Below are 21520 nucleotides of genomic sequence, written 5' to 3'. Positions count from 1 at the left end.
CGAACATGGCGCAGCACATCACACAAACCAATCTTCTGTCCGTGGACTCACTTTACACCACACGCTGTTGGAGCAGCGCTACCAGGATAATCAAGGACACGACCCACCCAGCCAACACACTTTTCGTCCCTCTTCCCTCCGGGAGAAGGCTCAGGAGCTTGAAGACTCGAACGGCCAGATTTGGGAACAGCTTCTTTCCAACTGTGATAAGACTGCTGAACGGATCTTGACCCGGATCTGGGCCATACCCGCCAAATATCCGGACCTGCCTCTCAGTTTTTTTGCACTACCTTACTTTCCATTTTTCTATTTTCTATTCATGATTTATAATTTAAATTTTTAATATTTACTAATTTTAAATATTTTTAATATTTAATATTTGTAATCCAGGGAGTGGGAAGCGCAGAATCAAATATCGCTGTGATGATTGTACGTTCTAGTATCAATTGTTTGGCGACAATAAAGTATGAAGTATAAGTAAGTGTAAACTAATGGGACATCAACACTGCCTCATATCCCCTATTGAGTTTTCAATACTTCACTTTATGAATCATCACTGGCTCTTATATTATTGTAGTTATTCACAATATTGATGCCTACTGCCACCTCCACAGACATGATGAGGCTGGACCCCAGAGGAAAGAGCTTACTTGCAGATGCCGACTGTGTCAGCATGGCTAATTGAGAGGCGTGGAGGGACAGGGTCCGGGATGCGACCAGAAGCAATCAACGCTCTGCATTTTGTCTGTTTCCTCATTTCTCTATGGTAGCCAGAGCAGCTGTAGAAAAGGCTGCTTCTTCTGGCTCTGCCACACTTGCCAAGGCAACAGAATGCCACCCGTGAGTTACTCACAGCAACAGAGAGCTGAGATCCTTTTACTCCACTTTTCCAGCACTTGCAGCCTCTTGTGCCCGAAATGTCGAAATGTTGTTCATTTCAACACACACACACACACACACACACACACAAGATGCTGGAGGAACTCAGCAGGTCAGGAACATCTATGGAAGGAAATGAACAGTCGATGTTTTGGGCTGAGACACTTCATCAGGACTGGAAAAGAAGAAGGCATAAGCCAGAATAAAGTGGTGGGGGAGAAGAAAGGCATAAGTTGGCAATAGGTGAGTTCAAGGGTCACAGAGCATGACAGCCCTTTGGGCCAATCAGTACGTGCCAACCATAGTGCTCACCCAGCTAGTCCCAATTTCCTATTTTTGGCCCATATCTCTCTAAACCCCACCGTTCCACGCACCTAACCAAGTACTTCTATATAGAGGGGAAAACAGGTGGGTGGGGAAGGGTGAATGAAAGGGAATAAAGTGAGAAAGTTAGGAGGTGACAGGTGGAAGAAGAAGGAGTCTGGTAGGAGAGGACAGAAGACCATGGAATAAAAGGCCTGATCTGCTGAGCTTCTCCACTGTCTTGTGTGTGTGTTTCACCAATATATCTGCTCACGTTTTCACTGTAAATCCAATTTCTAGACACTTAATCCTAATTCAGTTACTCCACCAACATTAAAAGGAGATCAACAGAGGAGATCACTAATAGTATTACATCATTACCACAAGGAGGCATCAGGGTACTGCGGCCATTGCCATCCTTAGGCTGGAAGATATTAAAATAAAAACCACCTGCTCTCTCAGGTGGATGTAAAATGTCTTATAGCTTTATTTTGAAGATTTATATTTTGCCAATACGTATCACTTGCTGAACATCATCATATTGTCGGTCGTGAGCTCCCTATATTATAACAATGATCTAACATACTGTACCTCCTTTGTTATAAGGTATCCTTGGACGATTAAGAAGGGGTATGAAACACTCTGCCAATGGCTAATATGCACGTTTAGGCTGCTGCAATGTGTCATAAGATATCCCGAAATGATCCAGGGTGACATTCCCCTAATCCACTAATGTCACACAGGTCAATCCATCAATATCGCCAAGGTTTAGCTAGAGGCATCGCCTAAACCAGATCTTCCTTTCTGATGGAGAACTAAGAGCAGGAGGAGCAGGGAAACAGCACGAACTACAGATTATACAGTATCTTCATTTGAATATCTGTTCTTTCATTATCGCTTGGTCAAAATTCTTGGATCCATTTAGCCAGCAGTTACTTAATTACTGCCCATTATGCTGCTGGTGTTTAGGGCAGCTATGAAGGTCCTCCATCTCTGGTAGTGTTCAGGGTTTCCTTCATCATGTCAGTAGCTTCCTCTCCATTTTCACTACTGTCAATCACGCAAGTCCCAGGTGGAGACCCAGGAATACTGTCACACTCAGATGTAGAAGGATTCTTCACTGCTGTTTCCATAGCAATTTTGTTTTTCCAGTTCAGGTTGTTAGCCCTGAGCTGAACCGCTGAACCTGAAACACCAGTGGACCACACTTAGTCTGTCCTCTATTCTTTGATCTGTTTGGCATAGGTGAGCCTACCAAGAGCCAAAGCATAAAGCCCTGACTTCAGACAACATAGATCACCTGGTCATTGAGGCAAGCAAGCCTCCAAACTCAATGACAAGGTTGTGGTCCTCCTGGAGAATTTATACAGAAGTATTGAAGGCATATCTTCACTACAGAGACCAGTGGCTTAAGAAGCCAACACACTGTTTAAGAAATAATTAGGGCTGCCCACATTACATGAATTAGCTCATTCATTCATTCGTTTGTTATGTGCCATGTCGTATGACATGGTGATCATGGTCTTTCCATGACCATGAGTGTTCTTGGCAAACTTTTTGACATAAGTGGTTTGCCATTACCTTCTTCTTGGCAGTATCTTTACAAGAAGGGTGACTCCAGCCATTATCAATACTCTTCAGAGATTTTCTGCCTAGTATCAATGGTTGCATAACCAGATTTGCAATATGCACCAGCTGCTCATACGACCGTCTGCACCCATGACTTCACATGACCTTGAATGGAGGGGCGAAGGAGGTGTTACACCTTGCCCAATGGAGGCCAGTGGAGAGAAGGAGCGCCTCACACCTCCTTTGGTAGAGATGTATCTCCACCCCATCACCCAAAATTAGCTAGACATATCATTCATGAGGTCTGCACTTTACCACATGCTGGCATTGACTTGTCTGCTACAATCAATAACAGAATGATGCCACATGTTGAAGGTCTGGTTCGACAGGAGCTTGTTGTTCCAAATACAGCAATGCCATAGCCAAATCAACATTGCCGGACCACGAATCACTGATTGAAAAACTTTCAAAATCGCCAATTCCACATCCGGACGTCCTGTCCTCTACATTTGTGGGGCGGTACAGTAGTGTAGCAGTTACCATAACACCAGATGTGTTTGTCTCTGAGCAAGATCGCTAAATAAATAAATACATAAATAAATGCCTGGATATTATTTAGAATGGCAATTAAGCCTCGCTCTGGGTCTGAAACTTTCCAGAGATAAATCGCAGTAGTGTAGCAGTTACCATAACACTTTACAGCACCAGCGACCCTGCCATTGTCTGTGAGGAGTTTGCAAGGTCTCTCCATGAATGTGTGGGTTTCCTCTGGGTGCCCCGGTTTCCTCCCATATCCCAAAGGCATACAGGTTAGTAAGTGAATTGGCCACGCGGATGTCATTGGGCGGTGTGGGTTCTTAGGGCCAGATGAATTTGTCTCTGAGCGAGATCTCTAAATAAATAAATACATAAATAAATGTCTGGATATTATTTAGAATGGCAATTAAGCCTCGCTCTGGGTCTGAAACTTTCCAGAGATAAATCACAAATACATGACACATCAAAGTCATTTGATAAATCTATTCTTGTCGGTTACTCTTCAATTCACCATATACAACTCCAGAACCATTTAGGGAACCCATAAATATTAGTTGAACTACCATTAATTTGGATTTTAATTAATGGGTCATCATTCTTCAATAAAAAAATCTATTTCAATTTTTAGTTTGGATATTTATCAATATTTATATTGCTATAATAAACAATCCATGTGATAACACAAAAAGGAAACATCCTCTCACACCACCTCATTAAAAGCAGTAATGAATAATCCAGAAGGATTCTGCTTGGAATACAGGACAGAAAACTAATTATCTCAAGGTCAGGCATCTCATAATAAATATCACCTACGTTCATGAAATGCTCTGGCATACTACTTTCCATCTAGTGTATTTTTAAAACCTGCCCTACCAGATGCAAGAATTATGACATTCCCCCTTCCCCCCAATACAGACACACATACTTTTAATGCGAGATGTGTTATCAAATTAAGTTTGACAAGGACATATTTGGCCAGGAACTTGGTCAAATAGTCAGAGGATCTGTCCTGGGCCCAGCTTATAAGTGTCATTACAAAGAAAGCATGGTATCACCTCTGCTTCATCAGAAGTCTGCAAAATTCAGCATATCATCTAAAATTTTGAAAAACTTCTACAGATGTGTGGTGGAAAGTTTCTCGGCTGGTTCTATCACCACCTGGTATGGAAACACCAATGCCCTTGAATGGAAAATCCTACAAGAAGTAGTGGATACAGCCCAGTCCATCATGGGTAAAGCCCTCCCCACCAGTAAGCACATCTACATGGAGAGCTGTTGCAGAAAAGCAGCATCCATCAACAAGAACCCCCACCACCCAGGCCATGCACTCTTCTTGCTGCTGCCATCAGGAAGGAGGTACGGGGAGCCCAAGGACCCACACCACCAGGTTCAAGAAAAGTTGTTACCCTTCAACCATCAGGTTCCTGAACCAGAGGGGATAACTTCACACAACTTCACTTGCCCCATTGCTGAAATGATCCCACAAACTAGGGATCCACTTTCAAAGGACTCTTCATCTCATGTTCTCGACATTTATTGCTTATTTGTTATTGTTTTATTTTGTATTTGCTCAGTTTGTTGTCTTTGGTTGTTTGTCTAACCTGTTGGGTGAAGTCTTTCTCTGATTCTATTGTGTTGGATTTATTGTGTATGCTTCCAAGAAAATGAATCTCAGGGTTGTGTATGGTGACATATATGTCCTTTGATAATAAATTTACTTCCAACTTTTGAACACCAAGACGGGAAAAATAGAGAGACAAAGAGCATAAGGATGAAATTCTAGAACTCAGGGCCCTGGCAGTGGAAGGAATGGATACCATCAAATGAATGATCAAAATCTGAGTTGTATTCGAAGCAATAAACTCCTGGTGCACCAGGCCTTAGGCTTGCAGTATCATTTTATTACTAACTGAAACAGTCTACGTCAATGCCAACAATACAAAAGAAAATTTTGCATCCATCATTAAGGATCACCACCACCCAGAACATAACATCTTCACACTGTTACCGTCAGGAAGGAGGTACAGAAGCCTGAAGGCACACACTTAGCGATTCAGGAACAGCTTCTTCCCCTCTGCCATCCAATTCCTAAATGAACATTGAACCCATGAATACTACCTCACGACTTTTTTATTTCTTCTTTTCTTGCACTACTTATTTTTAACTTAACAGACATATATACACTTAAAGTAACTCAGTTTTTTTCACTATATTTATTTATATTGTACTGCTGCCATAAAGTTAATAAATTTAACAACAAAATATGATTCTGATTCAGAAATGGAAGAACAGATATCTTGGAAGAACAGTAGAGTTGAAAGAGATAAAAAGAAAGAGGGAGGTTTGAGGTTATGAAGGGGTATGGAAACAAGAACATGTTGCCTTATGAGGCCCCAATCGACATTAGTGAGCATATGGCTAAAGACTTAAACAGAAGTTAAGGACCAGAGAGCAAAATTTTACAGAAACTCAACATTTACAAAGGGTTAATTTTACAGAAACTCAACATTTACAAAGGGTTAATTATGGGAGGCAAGCTACAAGTGATAGGAAGTTAAGCCTAGCCTCAAAACATTAACCCAGAGGGAAGTCTGGTTTACGTTGCAGGAACTTTTACAAGAAAGTTGAGATTAATACAGCATTAAATAAATCAAGTTTACAGTTAGCATTACAACTTATACAAGACACAAGAGGTATTGCACATGCAGGAAATCTAGAGCAATGTACACAATGTGCTAGAGGATCTCAGCAGGTCAGGCTGCCCCTGTGGATGGGAATAAACAGTCAACGTCTCAGCCCGAAACAGCAACTGTTTGTTCCCATCCATAGATGCTGCTTGACCTGCTGAGCTCCTCCAGCACATTGCGTGCAAATTGCTAATACTTAAGGAAGTTTCATAGCCTCCCTAGCACTCCTTATAAAACGCAAAAACTTCTTAACAGATTATTATAATAACCAGAAAAAAAGACTTCTCTATGTTCACAGTTAATATTACAGAAGGAATGCAGTTATCAGCCAAAACAAGCATCACATTCAACATAAATATACAGGATTTCATTCAAAAACAATTTTTATCTGTAATTTGTTATTTTTCATTAGTACAACTTGTGAAGATAGTAACCACACAGTAAATGGAGAAAACAGAATAAAATGAGGATCTATATCATGCTATACTGCTTCACAGCCCAGCAAAATAGCAGCAATAAATTCAAGTACAGTACACATGCTTGACTTGTTAAACCAGTCACTAGTGGTGTCATGAAATGAGACAAGGGTTCTCATTGGGGCAAAGCCATGGGGACCATCTTGGCTTTGGTTGAGTTGACTAGGAACAGGACACCAGCATGTACAACAGTTTTTAACAAGATTACATGAGGCTTGTTCAGTTTTAAGGAAATTAAGCCAAAAATAAATGAGAGAAAAAGCTGACACTGTAATTGAAATATTTCTGCAAAATAGTGGTGTAAATCAAACCATTTAAAATCTGGACAATTTTTTGAGAAAGTTTTCTCAATCACTATTTAAACTAACCCTTTCCCCTTCCATTAAGTAACAATACAGAAACATGGTTCCTACTTTTCAGCAACCTATTACTGTATTTCATTCTGGGAAGTAACAAATATATTTTCCAAAATAACAAAATTATATTTTCAAACCTCAAAGGAAAAGATTACTTAAAGGAATTAAGGCATCAAACCAATTGATTTTTTTGTTGAAAAAAAATCTAATTACATGCAGTCAACGAACTGTTTAAATGGATGCTGGCTAACCTAGGGTCTAGAACAGTAGCTCGTTCAGTTTGTAAGCATGCTAGCTTCAGCACTCAGAGAACAATCATAAAAAATAAATAAAGTATCTCCTTTCAAATTAGATGATGCTTCATTAACAGGTAACTTCATAACTCAGAATGTTACAACTCACTATTAAATAATGCTTCTTGGTCTACATACATGCATAGAAGATCTCCATCAAACCCCATATAAGAACAGAACATCAAAGGATCTTTGATTTTATTATCAAAGAATGCATACAGAATACAACTCTGAGATTTGTCTTCTCCAGATAGCCATAAAATACAAAAAAACATCGAGGTAGCTGAAAGAAAGACATGAATCATGCACCCCACCCCTGCATGAAAAGAAAAAGAAATAAAAACTTGAAAACTCCAAGCCCCCCCCAACCCCTCTCTTGCACAAAAACTGAGAGATCACCCAGATGGAGAAACAACAAGAACATCAAACCCCAAACCCCAGCTCGCCAATTGGCAACAAGAAAGATTGGGCAAAAACACAACAAAACCAGAGAACTGAAAGAGGCCAATATGAACAACAGTTCATTTGAACTACATCCAATCCATAAATCTCAGTATTTCGATATTCAAAGTTTCAGAATTCCGAGAGCATTGGGACCCAGTGGCACCTCCGAGGGAAGCAACTCGAACCACTCGCTCTCCTCCTCATAACACAGGAACAGGCCCACAATATTGTGTCAGAGTAATTAAATTAGTAATCAAATGCCCAACCAAATGAACTGTGTCTGTGTACACAACGTTCATATCCTTCCATTTCCTGCACATTCCAAGGCCTATCCAAAAGCCTCTTCAATGTCTTTATCATGTCTGCCTCCACCACCAACCCCGGCAGCATTGCTCCACACATCTCTTTTGAATATTAATTCGATTGAAGCAAAGTTTTTGAAACCCTTCAAATACACAGATAAATCTATACTCTCTCATTGGTCCTGTAAAAGACAAGTAAGTTGATCATCCCCAACACTGTAGGTTTGAAGTCATACAAGTAAAGGCAAAAAATCTAACTAAAATTTTCACCTTTGAACCATTCAAAGCAAAAAAAAATTGAAACAGTGAGACTAAGACTGTCATTTTGTATTTAAGAATATAAATCAATTTAAATACCTCAGAATAAAGTTCTGATCTTGTGCAACCACATTAAAGAGACATTTGCTTCTTTGCTCGGTGAAATCTCCTCAAAAGTCAGCATCCCATCAATGCATGCAGATTAATAGTTAGCAAACTGAAAACAAAGGAATTATTGAACTTCTCAACCTTATGAAATTCCAAGCAACAAGCCATACTGACACATGATAAAGCCGTCTAAACTGACAAGTCTTCAGGTCCAACTGTTGCTATGGCGATTATCATTTGCAACCACTTGCCTACCCAAATAAAATGTGTTCTAGAATTACACAAACAAAAACTCTTAGTTTTTTTGTTAATTTTTAATGTCAAGGACAACAAAAGTTCAACTTCTTAGTCAACTAACTATGTCACATGATTAGTTGCAAAACTTTATGATCACAGTTTCACATTAATGGAAATTTAAACTCCACTTTGATCCAAACTCACATCTAAGATAAGAGTTCAGAAATTGTTTGTAATAATTCATGTATCACTCTAAAGTTTCCTCGCACCAATTTATTTCCAACAAGCATTCATTTTCTGTTAAATTTTCATTTTCTGGCAACTTCAAACAGGGCAGCTTCAGGAGTGTGCTACCAAAACACTACCTGCATATCTCCTGTCTCACTTCTTAGGGTAGTATTATTGAAGTATTCAGCAATATTACATCAAGAGCACCTACTAGGCAACAGCCCTACACCCTTCCCCACCCACATTTTGGTAAATCAAACCACCAAGTTGTACTCTTCGCTGCACACAAACATAAGCTGAAACACAAGGATCCAGTACAGAAAGTCATTCAGTGCTGGTCTGAGGATATAGATGAGCTTCTTGAGTCGGTAGACTGGTCCAGGTTCAAAGACTCAACAGCCAGCCTAGATGAGTATGTCACCACCATAATGGACTTCATCAGCAAGTGCGTTGTGAACTCCATACCAAAGATGTCAATATGGGTGTTCCCAGGCTGGACGATACATTCCCTACTGAGGTCTAGGACTACAGTGTTCAAATCACATGATACTGACCATAAGCTTTACAAAAAATCAAAGTACGAGCTCCATAAAACTACCAGAGATGCCAAGAGGCAATACCAGTCCAAAGTCAAGTCCCAGACCAGCTCCAGTGGTGGCAGGGCCTACACGCTACAAATGACTGCAAAACAAGCTCAGTCAGGCAACATGGGGGGAGGGGGTGTGAATGCATTCCCTCCTGATTATCTTAAGGCATTTTATGCATGTTCACCAGAGGGGACTGGAATGTCACCATTTGTCCTGACAGCCTCTAATGCAGCTGAATCTAGTCACCATTACAGATGTAAGAACAGTCTTCTGCAGAGTGAACCCACTGAAAGCATCTGGCCTGCGGGGGGGGGGGGGGGGAGATATCCCTGGCTGTGTCTTTAGACCCAGTGCAGATCAGCTGGTGCAAATACTTGCACATATTTTTAAACTCCTCCTGCTTCAATCTGAGGTTTCAATTTAAGAAACCATTATCATCTCTGTACCGAAGAAAATGGGTGGCAGAGTAGCACCTAGCAAAGGAGGTGTAAGGCGTTCCTTCCCTCTGTTAGCCTGTAGGTCACCCCTGCATAAGGTGTAGCACCTGTTTAGCCCCCAGATCTGCTATGGGAGCAGATTTGCAGAGAACAAGCCTGGTCATGGAAAGACCATAATGATCATATGAGCAGCTGGTTGTATATCACAAATCCTGGTTATGTGACCATTAACACCAGGCAGACAATCTCTGAAGAGTAGTGATAATGGCTGAGGTCACTCATCTTGTAAAGACACTGCCCAGGAGAAGGTAATGGCAAACCACCTGCAGAAAAATCATGGTCATAGAAAGACCATGTTCGCCCATGTCATATGACTCAGTACACAATGAATGAACCTAAGAAAAACATTGACTACTGCTGATTGCTCTGACATCCACCAAAAGGAAGTGCCTCAAGAGCAGGTTATGGCATTCATTAACTCCAGTCTTCCAGATCACCTTGACCCACTGCAATTTGCATTAAAACAGGTCAATGGCAGATGGCATCTCCCTGACTTACGCTTATCTCAGGAACATCACGACAGTAAAGGGACCTATAATAACTTTTGTTTATTGACTATAGCTCCACCTTCAGTCCTATAATTCAAAGCAAACCCATCTCCAAGCTCCTAGACCTGTGACTCCCTGCCTCCATTTGCAATTTTATCCTTGACTTCCTGACCAGCAGTCTGCAATTAGTAAGGATAGGCAGCAACCCCTGCCATGGTTAACCTCAAATCTACTGCCCCACAAGACTGAATCCTCAATCCCCTACTCCGTGCACATTCACGACTCTGTGGCCAGGCTTCGCTCTAGTTCCATCCACATTTTCAGATAATATCACCATAATGGGCCACATCTCAAATACTGATGAGTCAGCGTACAGGAAGTTGATAGAGAGCCGAGTGATATGGTGACTTGATAACAACCTTTCACTCAATGTAAGCAAAACAAAAGAGGTGGTCATTGACTTCAGGAAGGGGATTGGTGCACGTGGTCCTCTGTGTCAAAGGTGCTGATGTCAGGAGGATGCAAGCATCAAGCACGTAAGAGTGAACACTGCCATGTCCTCATCCAACCACAGTGATGCCACAGTCAAGAAAGCTCACCAGCAACTCTACTTCCTCAGGAGGCTGAGGTCCCTTCTGATCCTCGCCAACGAACAGCAGACAGTTTCCTACCTAGGTACATCATGGCTTGCTATGGCAACTGTTCTGCTCGTGACTGCAAGAAACTACAGGGAGTCATGGATATAGCTCAGCGCATCACTAAAACCAGCCTCTCCTCCATGGACACTGTTTACACTTCTCACTGCCTCAGTAAAGCAGCCAGCATAATCAACGTCCTCAACCATGGCAGACATTCTTCTCCCCCATCACATTGGGTAGGAGATACAAATGTCTGAAAGCATGTACCACCAGGCTCAAGGACACTACTGTTCTAAGACTATTGAACAGTTCCTAGTATGATGAGATGGACTGCTGACCACACGATATATCTCATTGTGAGATTGCATCTTATTTTCTACTTGCACTGCACTTTCTCTGTATCTGTACAACTTTATTCTGCAGGATGCCTTTACATTAGCTATATATTGTATTAGCTACTGCATTTATTGTCTGAATTAAAGATGTTAATTAAGGCTAAAATATAATTTCCAAAGATAGAAAAGCTTAAATTTTATAGAGTCATAAGAGTACAGCATAGAAACAGGCCCTTCAGCCCATCTAGTCCATGCCAAAGCCAGTTAAACTGCTTACTCCCAATGATTTACTCCATAGCTCTACCATCCACATACCTATCCAAACTTCACTTAGACATTGAAATTAAGCTTGCATGCTCTAACTGGGCTGGCAGTTCATCCCACACACTCACTGCCCTCTGAGTGAACAAGTTTGCCCTCATGTTCTCAATAAATTTTTCACCCTTCCCTGTTAACCCAGGACCTCTGGTTGTAGTCCCACCCAACCTCAGTGGAAAAAGCCTAGCGCATTTACCCTATCTATGCCCCTCATAATTTTGTATACCTCTATCAAATCTCCTCTCAGATGTGTCCTTTCTGCTACAATCGCTCTGGTCATCAATGGCTCAGGTTTTTCAAAGCGGTCACCTCAGAGATAAGCAACATTCTGTACAAAGACATTTGGTCACACCCTCATGTTTGGACTGCTTTCTCCATAGAACATAAGGTCACGATGACTCCATTCACCCCAATAGGTGCTCACAGTCCAACTCACTCTGGAGCTTGTTGATACATTGAAGTGTCACCCAAGCAATATATTCATGTTTAAAATTATGTTACGTACTTTGACTGTAGTAAGAGGTATGACTGTGGATTTGACAGCATCTATGCCTTCTCACGAGTACAGGCAGCCATTGAAGATAAATGAAAATTTGATAAAGGCAATTCAAATTACGGTTTGGAACACAGCAAAATACTTCTTGTGAGCAAAACCAGAATGAAGGTTAAATGCTAAAGGGCTGCAAATGGGAGTTTTTTTTTAAGATGTGAAGTTGTGAAGCTCAGTACAGCATTGGCAGAATTAATGATTGAGGCAGAGATATTAAAAGATATAAGATGTTGCAATGTTGCAATAGCAAAACTGCTTAGACACTTTCGAAAGGTTTCTTTGTGGTACTTGTCAAAAAAATCAAAATTGTAAAGGCTGTAGAGCAAGTGTTTATTAAACGGTGGCACTCTGAGAAAAGTAATTTTACACACTAGCTCTTTTATATTACACATCACAAAAAATACAGCAACATTTCAACAATTGGTTCCATCTTTTTCAGTCATTTTTGAAAATCAATTTTGAAAATCAATTCTCCATTCTTTCATGGATCCATTAAGATAGCTAGGTTGTAGTCAAAAGAGAAATGGATGCATGCTGCGAACAGAATGAGGAAAACTTAGAAGAGCTGTGGAAAAAGTGTAAAAAAGCTTTTTCAAAAAGTCACCCGAAACACAATGACCTACATCTTATGTGCATTATTCCATCATTTCTGATCCTATAATATGCAAAACACCAATTCAGATCCTCCACCATCCTACTCCTTTGTTGCAGAGCAGCTCACTGCTTATTCTATGGGTACGTGCAAGAACATGCAAAACCCATTCACCAGATTACTGCTTGGATGCATGCCAGTGGACAAAAAAAAACCTTTCAAATCAGGTAACATGTTCTCTAACAAGCTGGCCCTAAAATATTGAATTTGTTAATAAAAATAACTCTCAAACAAGGATGTTTGATATTTTTTCATACAAATTAACAAAAAAAGACAGATCATAAGGAGAAATTGCACCCCAAGACCACAGATAAATGATGATGATGATAAATGATGGAAGACTACATCAGGAACATAGAGTTTGGGTTATCTTATCTAAGGAATGCTAGTTGAAGGCAGGTCAGGGAAGATTCACTAAGTTGATTTCTGGGATGTAGGTATCAAATTTTTCTAATTTTATTTTGTGAATGTGTGTGCTGGATTGTAACTTTAAAGACTGTGTTTTGCACCTTGGCCCGAGAGGAACAATGTTTCGTTTAGCTGTATACATATGTATGGCTGATATAAACTTGCACTTGATCTTGAGGAAAAGTTGATCAAGCTAGGCCTATTCTCACTGGAGTACAGAGGAACAAGAGGTGGCCCGTTGAAACATGTAACATTCTAATGTGGCTTTACAGAGCAGATCCTAATATATTTCCTGCTCTGGGGAATCTAAAATTAGAGTCATAGAGAAGTACAGTACAGAAACAGGCCAATCGGCCCATCCTGTTTGTACTGTACTGAGTCATTTAAACTGCCTAATCCCATTAACCTGCACCAGGCCCACAGCCCTCCATACCCCTAATATCCATGTACCTATCCAAACTTCTCATAAACATTGAAATCGAGCTCGCACGCACCACGTTCGCTAGCAGCTCATTCAACACTCTGAGTGAATAAGATCCCTTATATTCCCCTTTATATTCCCCTTAAATTTTTCACCTTTCACCCTTAACCCATGACTTCCTGTTTTGTCCCAGCCAACCTCAGCAGAAAAAGCCTGCTTGCACTTACCCTATCTATACTCCTCATAATTTTGTATACTATCAAATCTCCTCTAAACCTTCTACATTCCAAGGAATAAAGTCCTAACCTATTCAAGCTTGAACCTGAGGCAGAATATATGATAAATGAGAGGATTCTTAGCAGTGTAGAGGAACAGAGGGATCTTGGGGTCCAAGTCCATTGAGCCTTCAAAGCTGCCGTATACGTTGACTGGCAGTTGGGGGAATGAGTTCAAGAGCCATGAAGTGATGTTGCAGCTCTATAAAACTCCAGTTAGAACACACTTGGAGTATTGTGTTCAGTTGTGGTAATTGCATTATAAGAAGGATGTGGAAGTTTTAGAGAGAGTGCAGAGGAGTTTTATCAGGATGCTGCCTGGATTAGCAAAAAATATCTTATGAGGAAAGGTTGAGTGAGCTATGGTTTTTTCTTTGGAGTGGATGAGGATGAGAGGCCACTTGATCGAGGTGTATAAAATTCCAAGAGGAATAAAGTGATCAGCCAGTGCTTTTTTCCCCCAAGGTGGTAATGGCTAATACCAGAGGAAAATCCTTTTAAGGTGAATGGAGGAACATTTACTGAAGATGTCAAAAGTAGCTTTTTTTTTAAATAGAGAGTGATAAGTGCGTGGAATGCACTGCCTGGGGTGGAGGTAGAGATTGATATATTAGTGACTTTTAAGAAGCTCTTAGATATGCATATGGATGAAAGAAAAATGGGTGGTTATTTTCTGTGGAGGAGGGAAGAGTTATGTTAATTGAACAGTAGGTTGAACAAATGGCGCTGTAGTGTGTTATTTTCTCTGACCCAGAAAGTTGAGAATGATCAAGTCATATTCAGGACTAAGATGGACAGATTTTTGGAAATTCAGGAAGCTGAGGGATACAGGAAAGTGGAATTCATGTAAAGATCAGATCCATCACAAGCCCATTGAATGGCAGATCATATTAAAGGTCACAGGGCCCAAACCTGCTCCTATTTCATATGTACAGTACTTATATACAAGTCCCTAAAAGACCTTAAGGTGAACTTTCAGACCTTATGACTGGATATGTGCAATTGTTTTGTCGAACTCCACTGCATAAGTTGATGCCTAATTGCCTACCAATTTCAGTTTGGTGCATTGTGAATAACAGATTAGAAACCCCAAGGTTTGCTTTCTCAGGTCTGCACTAAATTAAGTAATTTTATCCAATCACTAGCTGGATTGTTAAATGAAGTCTCCATACCTCTGGGCGAGGGAGAGTTGGAGGAATTCACCAGCTGTTCCCCAACAATTAGTCAGGGACGCAACAACACCTGCTCAGAAGAACATGTGGCTTCTGGTAAGGGCAAGCCTTGCCCTCTTGAAATGGTTCACAGTCAGAAAACTTATTCTCACTGTCTGAGCTTGCTTATTCACCCACACACCGCTTGTATTAAATATCTGGAATGCTCTTTTAACAATATATATTTAACAATTTAATCAAGGAACACAACATGGAGACAGGGACATCAACTCAATGAGACGGCACTATCTGGACACCCATGGTCCAATTAACCCACCAATCAACCCAGAACGCAAATACAAGGAAATCTGCAGATGCTGGAATTTCAAGCCAGCAGGCCAGGCAGCATCTCTAGGAAGAGGTACAGTCAACGTTTCGGGCCGAGACCCTTTGTCAGGACTAACTGAAGGAAGAGCCAGTAAGAGATTTGAAAGTGGGAGGGGGAAGGGGAGAGATCTGGACAGGTGATTGGCAAAAGGGATATGAGAGGATCATGGAACAGGAGGCCTAGGGAGAAAGAAAAGGGGGAGGGGGAAGCCCAGAGGATGGGCAAGGGGTATAATGAGGGGGACAGAGGGAGAAAAAGGAGAGAGAGAAAAAGAATGTGTGCATATAAATAAACAAATAAATAAATAAATAATGATGGGGTACCAGGGGGAGGTGGGGAATTAGCGGAAGTTTGAGAAGTCAATGTTCATGCCATCAGGTTGGAGGCTACCCAGACGGAATATAAGGTGTTGTTCCTCCAGCCTGAGTGTGGCTTCATCAACCCAGAATGTCTTTGAAACAAAAGAAGGAAACAGAGTCAAGAGAAAATCTGCAGATGCTGGAAGAATAGGCCAGGCAGCATCTACGGAAAAGTCACAGGGAGAGCGTGCAAATTCTACACAGTCAGCAAATGAGTAACCTCAAGGTCAGAAATGCATTCCCCTGGGAGGACTCGGAGGCGATATCACTCCAGCTAGGTCAGGATAGGGAATAGTGTGAAACGGCTGTTGCAAAGTGTGACAAAGCAAGGTCTATGGAGGTACTCGTCAACATTAGCAACTCTATCTTGTATTGACAAAATTATTTGGTATGTAAATCAACACCCTAAAAATTGCATTTCCTGTACAAATGGTCATATTTACTTAACACTTGAGCAAAACTATGCCACACAAGAACTTCACCTAGATATTCTGCATCTCTTCCCTCAGTTTGAAGGACCTATTCTGACCTTGACAATCATCGTAAACGTATTTAAACTTCATTTTCTTCAATAACAGTACTGTGCAAAAGCACTGTATACATAAAAAATGTCCTTTTGGGCTTGGCTTTTTTGGTTTAACAGCTCTGCACGGCAAATAGATGTAGGATTCTAGAGGAGTTAAAAAATTATCATTCAGAGGCAATAAATGCAAAGCAAAAGGAAACAGATATTTAAGACAAAATAAAAGTGACAAAATGAGGTGTGAGAAATGAATATGACAGTGACAGCTAAAAGAATGTGTGATTTTGATTTATGAAGATTTTGAAAATGCTGATATATCAATAGTATTATCACTGCAAAACAGAAATTCTGGAATGATAAAATCAGTCGGCTGAATTCTTTAATAACAATGCCAGATTAACTTGTGAAAAATTCTATGGAAATAACAACTCTGAAGATAAAAATATAATGCAAGTGTGTGTGACCACAAGAATGATGGGATTGGACTCTATCAAGCAATACCAATATTCATTTTAAGTCACGTCAATGAATATATTCCACACAAAATCCTTACAGATCAACCTTGAAGGATTTTAATTTCCTTACTCCCTGTTATAATGGCATTAAATGAATAAGTAAAAAAAAACTATAAAAATTAATTCTGGTGATATTGTCATTTTATATTTACTACTTGTAAAATCTATCAGAAAAGGCCAAGCTCAGCACACTAAAAGAGTAGCATCTTAGAGTTAAGACTTAGACTCGGCAAGAGTGGTGTGAGAAGCTATTAAAACGCTGATGGATGGAGGGATGCTGCCTGCCTTCAGTTTTAACTGGAATAATAATGATGCCATAAAGCAAGTTCAACCGTGACTTGAAAACACAGTGGTCACTTCCTTCCATCCAGGCCATCTTCATGGTACAGTGGCTAATACAGTAGTATCACCAAGGTTACCTACCATCCTGGCCATCCCTTCTACTTCCTGGGTGCTACTGCACAGGATTGAAGTAAGCTGCAGAGAGTTGTAAAATTCATTAGTTCCATCATGTGCACTAGCCTCCGTAGTATCCAGAACACCTTCAAGGAGCAATACGTCAGAAAGGTGGCGTCCATCAAGGACCCCCATCACCCAGGACATGCCCTATTCTCATTGCCACCATCAGGGAGGAGGTACAGAAACCTGAAACACACTCAACGATTCAGGAACAGCTTCTTCCCCTCTGCCATTCGAATTCTGAATGGACACTGAACCCATGAACACTACATTTTTATTAACAAATCTCATGACATATGCCGGTGATATTAAACCTGATCCTGATATAGAAGCTTGAAATCCCAGATGACCAGACTCAAGAGCAGTACCTTCCCCACTGCTCTCAGTGGTGCTACAATGTTCTCAGACTCTTACTCCTGTCCCTCTCGGTTATTTAGTTATTGTCAATTTAGCATTTCCTTTGCACTGCTGCCACTGCACCATTCCCTTGTTCTGCTCCCACCACTGTGTTTATTGATTAATCGGGACCATGTATACTGTTTAAACTATAACCCGGTGGGAATGACAATAAACGAATGTAATTTTCACCTTAAAACTGCAGTGAAGCCTAGAGATTGTCAGAACAACCAGAACTGGACAAATCAACATTAAGGAACAGGCACCAAGTACTCTCAACATAGTGTTCAATATTGCCTTACTAATCAGTGTCAAAAACCAGCCAATACTGAATTGTCTGCAGAAACACCAGTGTTCTGTCTACTTACTTCTAAACGGAAATTCAGATCTTGAACATAAATGCAAAATTGTTCTCAACCCAGGGTGTACGAACCCCTTGCTTAATAATATTGCTCCATGGCAGCAAAAAAGTTTGGGAACCCCGGTTCCACACCTTGCACAGCAATTAGACTGAAACCTGCCCACTAATTCACTTGTGCCCTACCACCAGGTGTACTGTTGCCAGAATAACCAGCCCATTCATCTTCAAAAGGGGAATAGCTAGAAAGGTGAAGGACAGAAGTTATTTATTTGAGTAAATGTTATATTTAATTGGTTTAAGTCTTTGCTTTCTAGTGTTTATAGTCTGATTTTCTAGATTCAGGATATTTTTTAAACAGTTTTGAATATTTGGGAAACAGCAGGTTATTGATTCCCCCCTCTCGCTGTGGCAGGAGGGGGCAAGTCTCTCCCTTGTTAGTGAGTGAGAGGGCCTGTGAGATGGACTTTAGATCATGATCTGTGGGGGCGCTTTGCTATTGGGTGGTGGTGGGGGCTGATATTTTTGCTGAGGCAAGTTGGGGGAGGGAGTTGTTGCTTTTGCTGATGCATGTGCATAAGAGGGGTGGGGGGCTTTGGGACTCTAATATTTACCTGCCACTCATTCTTTAGGATTTTTCTTCTGTTTTGAGGATGTCTGCAAAGAGTTATAATTTCAGGTAGTATACTAGATACATTCTCTGATACTAAATTGAACCATTAAACCATTCGAGTGTTTTGACAGCTGGTAAACTGGGGCATGGGTTAGCTGCCTGGCAAACATATTTATGGGCAGATTTCACCTTTACTTTGGGTCTGATTTCTATTCAGTGAGGGCTTATCCAAAGCTGTTCACATCTGGGCGCTGTTCAAACGAAGAGCAGGGTTTTGTGGGCAGGTGCCCACCAGCTCTGACAGGGGCAACTTGAACAAAAGTTTAACACTAATAGAGCAAGGAGAAAACACAAATTAAATATCTACTTAACACATGCTGCGCTTCAAAGAGATATAACAGGCAGGATATAGACTTGAAGGTAGAAAAACATTACAAGTCTGACCTTTCAATTGTAAAAGCTACGAAACATCTCCGCAGGCTACGTGTAGTGGAAATTTGGAACTTTTTTCCAGAAATGCCAAATGATGCTATATCAATTATTGATCTTAAAACCAAGATGAATATGTTATCTAGAGTAGAGAGGGATATAAGGATTTAAGTGCCAAACTGAGACCCCAGGCCACTCATATTAGCCATCTCAATTCATCATATTAGCAGGCAAAAATGCCTCGAAACTCTCAAAGACGACTGCCACCAGTGAGAAGAATGAATATTTTGGGAGAGTAAGTGAAATCAGCCCGCCCCTCACCTCCAGTACCAACACTCTGGCTTTCCAGTCTATCTGGGCAGGTGTTTAAATTGCCCAAGCACCAGGTAAGGCCTAGCTCCAGGACCCAGATCCTGGCGCAGGGACACGTTTGGACTACATAGCCCGAAGCCATTCTTGATTTCACCAAATCGGCTCGACGTTTGGGCCGATCCCCCTCACACCCGGGTTAAGTGGAAGGGCATCATAACCTTTCCGCATCGACTCCTCTCCAAATCGTTCACTCCAACAGCAACAGCGATACAAACTCCATCTGCGACCCTGTCTTGAACATGTTGCCCCTCGGCTTTGCGATGCTCCCCAATGACCCATCCTTCCGATCAGCTTTGCCTCCGCTTGTTTCTTCATTGATTGTGGTGATAGTTGACCACAATTTACTTCAGAAAGGTGTTATTAATAATGACTTTAGCCATATTTCTTGCCATCTGAACTATCTGTAAGCCTCAGTAGTGCCCTGTTGAACTGGAAGTTATAAATATAGTGTATTTTATGTATCACACTGTACTGCCACAAAACAAATTTTTCACAACATAACCTGACTCTGAGGTAGTTAAGCCACAGTTCAACAATGGCCTTACAAAATGATAGTTTAAAATATTATATTGGAGAGGCTTCTGCAAAAATACAGATGGAGGAAGAAAATGACTCTGCTACCTCCATAACTTCTCATGGACTGATTTGAAGCAGGGAGGTATCTGTGTTCTCAGAACTACAATAGCAGTGTGTGGAGAAATGTGTTGTAGGCTTAGCATCACAGCTGCTAAAGAACCTCCACCCCACAGGCCAATTCAAACAATTCAAACAAAGCTATCTCCTTCAACAGCTCAAAAACTGATCTGCTGTTTCTAGGCATGATAATGACAAAACTCATGACTATGCATAAAATGCTAATTTTTATTTGGCTTGTACTGAGGACCACTCAGATACAAATGAAGCAGACGCAGAGTTAGTTTGGATAAGGTAGAGCACTGAACATTATTCCACCCAAACACAAGATAGATCTTAAAACACAAGAGATTCTGCAGATGCTGGAAATCCAGAGCACCTCACACAAAATGCTAGAGGAACTCAGTGGGTCAGGTCTATGGAGAGGAAGAAATAATCTACATTTCAGGCCAAGACCTTTCATCAGGACACTCCATCAGTACTGGTGAATGGTCTCGGCCTAAACCGTTGACTGTTTACTCCCTACCATAGATGCTGCCTGACCTGCTGGGTTCCTTGAGCATTTTGTGTGTGTGTGTCGCACAAGATACATCTTCCAAGCAAGTTTACAGTTGAAAAGATACATTATAAAGTATGGTAGTAATGAAGTTAAAAGGTTCTATCTCCAGTCACCTCAAGGATACTTGCTTAGCCTGCTACACTACTCTCTCTACATTCATGACATGTGGCTAGCAACGACACAACTATTGTTGGCGGAATCTATTATCTTTCCAGTACTGTATATGATACTAGGCTAAAGTTGATCAATTTAATGCTGGATAAAAGCTGTTAAGTTCAGCATTGCTGAGCTCCAGCAAGCAAATGACAAATAAGCCAGAATGTCAACCCTGATTGTTATCCAGTGTTATCTACGCAACTGGATGCATGTCAGCCATGGTAGTGTTTGCATGCCATTACTTCCTATAGGGTGAAATAACATCACAAATGGCTGTGATGTGTCACTCCCCAATGAGCTCAATGCTTTTTATACACGCTTTGAAAGGAAGAATAAAACTACACCCGTATGAATCCCTGCAGCACCCCTGCATACCCTGTGAAATCCATCTCAGTGGCCAATGTCAGACCATCTTTCAAAGGGTGAACGCATGCAAGGAGTTGGGACCCGATGTTGTACCTGGCAGGGCACTGAAAACCTGTGCCAACAAACTGGCAGGACTCTTCAAGGACATGTTCGATCTCTCACTACTGCAGTCGGAGGTTCTCACCTACTTCAAAAGGGGCATCAACCATCGCAGTGCCCAAGAAGAGCAGGATCACATGGTGGCACTTGCACCTACTGTGATGAGGTGCTTTGAGAGGTTGCTCATGGTTAGAATTAACTCTTCCATCGACCCACTGCAATTTGCCTACTGCCACAACTGGTCTACAGTGGATGCAATCTCACTGGCCCTCCACTCACCTTGGATGACCTGAACGAT

At 41.1% G+C, this 21520-nt stretch overlaps 1 protein-coding gene across 3 annotated transcripts in view; it reads right to left on the bottom strand.

Moving 5' to 3' along the window:
• LOC140185779 (C-terminal-binding protein 2-like) overlaps positions 1-21520 on the bottom strand; it is a 371042-nt gene that overhangs the window by 289870 nt on the left and 59652 nt on the right. The window contains exon 1 of one of the 3 annotated variants that reach the window (XM_072239429.1): positions 8204-8357. The exons of the other annotated variants lie outside the window; for them this stretch is intronic. The gene's annotated coding sequence lies outside the window, so the exon portion shown is untranslated. Of the gene's footprint in view, positions 1-8203; positions 8358-21520 lie in introns of those variants that run through there. 3 annotated transcript variants of the gene reach the window in all.

This window comes from Mobula birostris, chromosome 21, assembly GCF_030028105.1.
Source record: "Mobula birostris isolate sMobBir1 chromosome 21, sMobBir1.hap1, whole genome shotgun sequence".
Classification (NCBI taxonomy): Eukaryota; Metazoa; Chordata; class Chondrichthyes; order Myliobatiformes; family Myliobatidae; genus Mobula; species Mobula birostris.
The sequence above is the reverse complement of the archived record's forward strand: the minus strand, read 5'-3'. Positions and strand labels throughout refer to the sequence as shown.